Raw genomic sequence first — 3,671 nt, forward strand, 5'->3', positions numbered from 1 at the left:
ACAAGATGTGTTTGTGAAACACTATGTCCCACCCCCATATATTTGACCTTTGACCTTGAAGGATAACCTTGACCATGACCTTTTACCACTAAAAATGTGCAGCTCCATGAGATACACATGCATGCCAAATATCAAGTTGCTATCTTCAATATTGCAAAAGTTATGGCCAATGTTAAAGGTTGACGCAAACAAACCAACTAACAGACAGGGCAAAAACAATTGGGTGACATAAAAATAAAGTATTTTTCAATTTTCTTAATTTAGATCTATTACACATGCTAGTCACATTGATTTCCAGTCAGATAACTATTTCAATAAATCAAGAGAATAAGAAATGATAAACCATAACACTCATGCAAAATAATTCAAAACCCTACTCCAACATCCAGACTAAATCTTAAAAAAAAAAGTCATTTTCCAGATTTCCATATTACAATAATAAAATCCTTCACAATAAAGTAGCATGTAACAAACATCTCCCCTCCAGTATTATAAAACATATACGAAATGATAACATATGTCCGCAATCTTGAAAAACAGAGCTTACTACATTGTGTACATGGGGCATAAAGTGTGGTCCCCGTCTAGCCTGACACAGAAGAGCACAGGCTAATCAATGACAACACTTTCCACGAATGCATTTCAATTTAAAGAGACTCCTTTAAATGAATAATTGCAATAAAGTGGAAATTGTAGTGTTTGATTAGCCTGTGCAGACTGCACATGCTAATCTAGGATGACACTTTAAGACATCTCACAGACTGCACATGCTAATCTAGAATTACACTTTAAGACATCTCACAGACTGCACATGCTAATCTAGGATTACACTTTAAGACATCTCACAGACTGCACAGGCTAATCTAGGATTACACTTTAAGACATCTCACAGACTGCACATGCTAATCTAGGATTACACTTTAAGACATCTCACAGACTGCACATGCTAATCTAGGATTACACTTTAAGACATCTCACAGACTGCACAGGCTAATCTAGGATGACACTTTAAGACATCTCACAGACTGCACAGGTTAATCTAGGATGACACTTTAAGACATCTCACAGACTGCACAGGTTAATCTAGGATGACACTTTAAGACATCTCACAGACTGCACATGCTAATCTAGGATTACACTTTAAGACATCTCACAGACTGCACAGGTTAATCTAGGATTACACTTTAAGACATCTCACAGACTGCACAGGTTAATCTAGGATTACACTTTAAGACATCTCACAGACTGCACAGGTTAATCTAGGATTACACTTTAAGACATCTCACAGACTGCACAAGTTAATCTAGGATTACACTTTAAGACATCTCACAGACTGCACAGGCTAATCTAGGATTACACTTTAAGACATCTCACAGACTGCACAGGTTAATCTAGGATTACACTTTAAGACATCTCACAGACTGCACAGGTTAATCTAGGATTACACTTTAAGACATCTCACAGACTGCACAGGTTAATCTAGGATTACACTTTAAGACATCTCACAGACTGCACAGGTTAATCTAGGATTACACTTTAAGACATCTCACAGACTGCACAGGTTAATCTAGGATTACACTTTAAGACATCTCACAGACTGCACAGGTTAATCTAGGATTACACTTTAAGACATCTCACAGACTGCACAGGTTAATCTAGGATTACACTTTAAGACATCTCACAGACTGCACAGGTTAATCTAGGATTACACTTTAAGACATCTCACAGACTGCACAGGTTAATCTAGGATTACACTTTAAGACATCTCACAGACTGCACAGGTTAATCTAGGATTACACTTTAAGACATCTCACAGACTGCACAGGTTAATCTAGGATTACACTTTAAGACATCTCACAGACTGCACAGGTTAATCTAGGATTACACTTTAAGACATCTCACAGACTGCACAGGTTAATCTAGGATTACACTTTAAGACATCTCACAGACTGCACAGGTTAATCTAGGATGACACTTTAAGACATCTCACAGACTGCACAGGTTAATCTAGGATGACACTTTAAGACATCTCACAGACTGCACAGGCTAATCTAGGATTACACTTTAAGACATCTCACAGACTGCACAGGTTAATCTAGGATTACACTTTAAGGCATCTCACAGACTGCACATGCTAATCTAGGATTACACTTTAAGACATCTCACAGACTGCACATGCTAATCTAGGATTACACTTTAAGACATCTCACAGACTGCACAGGTTAATCTAGGATTACACTTTAAGACATCTCACAGACTGCACAGGTTAATCTAGGATTACACTTTAAGACATCTCACAGACTGCACAGGTTAATCTAGGATTACACTTTAAGACATCTCACAGACTGCACAGGTTAATCTAGGATTACACTTTAAGACATCTCACAGACTGCACATGCTAATATAGGATTACACTTTAAGGCATCTCACAGACTGCACATGCTAATCTAGGATTACACTTTAAGACATCTCACAGACTGCACAGGCTAATCTAGGATTACACTTTAAGACATCTCACAGACTGCACAGGTTAATCTAGGATTACACTTTAAGACATCTCACAGACTGCACAGGTTAATCTAGGATGACATGGCTAATCTAGGATGACATGGCTAATCTGGAATGAGTCTTTATGCACATGTATCAAGTCCTGTTTTCCTGGAGCATGGCTTTTTATATTATCATCACAAAAGAGCATACCTTCTTTTATCAGAGACAACTTCTGCGCTTTTGAACTTGCAAAAACAGGTAGTAAGATATATAAATGTGCCATTTAATACACATTTACATGTTTACATAAATTAAGAGTCATTACTTTTAGGTACCTATCCATAAAGAAGAGTGCCTGAAAAGTCAATAGTCGGCACCAAAGATGCAAAGGAACTGACCTGTTCTGTGCAGCTCAAGATATCATTAGAAAAAATGTTATAAATTATTCAGATTGAACTATTAATGATTATGCTCTTGTTTTCTATACCCCATTAAAGGTATCACGTTTAAACTTTTAAACGGTCGCCTTTCGTAATTTGGTCAAAAACGTTTACAAAAACTGTAAACGTTTAAACGACAGTCAATATCAATATAAATCAGTTTAGTTCATTACGTTACGACGTTGCAAAGCTTGTTAACAGCTGCTGAAAAAGACTCGTATTAAAAACTATTTGTATCACGTCCACCACATGCCCCTTATTCACAATACCGTAAACATAACAATACACCATGTACGGACTAGACGTCTTGAATATTTAACGCACGTCATCACGAAATTCCCGCCTTTTGTTGCATGAGCATGACCCGAAGCGTCTTGACCATTCGACGCGCGTCGGCACGAAGTGCACGAGGAAATTTTTCTGACGTTTCTTCATCGGCATTCATTTCAAGAGATATTGCGAACAATCTCCGTCTAGGAATATTTTTAGCTAAAGTGAAGTATGCATCTTTTGATGTACATCGTATTTAGTAAAACATTGACAATTTTAAAACCGGTTTACTCTTATTTAAAGAATGTTGGTTCGATATTAATTCGTCTTTGTCACAAAATAGTACCGCATGTTAGTAGACAAAGTGTAACCCAATGGTTCGACAAGGACGAGAACAGTTGGTTTTAATATGACGTAATTGCGCAAATGGGATATGCACTAAATATGACTTCCGGAAATAATTGCTACTTA

At 37.3% G+C, this 3,671-nt stretch overlaps 1 protein-coding gene and 1 long non-coding RNA gene across 13 annotated transcripts in view; one reads left to right on the forward strand and one right to left on the reverse strand.

Annotated features, from left to right (window-relative positions):
- LOC127875386 (ninein-like protein) overlaps positions 1-3,671 on the reverse strand; it is a 101,974-nt gene that overhangs the window by 78,145 nt on the left and 20,158 nt on the right. The window lies entirely within an intron of this gene.
- Positions 589-2,689, forward strand: LOC127875389 (uncharacterized). 3 transcript variants are annotated; one of them, XR_008047390.1, is made up of 4 exons: positions 589-1,253; positions 1,386-1,957; positions 2,222-2,353; positions 2,530-2,689. It is a non-coding gene; the product is annotated as an uncharacterized LOC127875389 (long non-coding RNA). The 3 variants fall into 3 exon arrangements; XR_008047392.1 differs by having other exon boundaries at positions 589-1,209; XR_008047391.1 differs by lacking the exon at positions 2,530-2,689 and having other exon boundaries at positions 2,222-2,390.

This window comes from Dreissena polymorpha, chromosome 3, assembly GCF_020536995.1.
Source record: "Dreissena polymorpha isolate Duluth1 chromosome 3, UMN_Dpol_1.0, whole genome shotgun sequence".
Taxonomy (NCBI): domain Eukaryota; kingdom Metazoa; phylum Mollusca; class Bivalvia; order Myida; family Dreissenidae; genus Dreissena; species Dreissena polymorpha.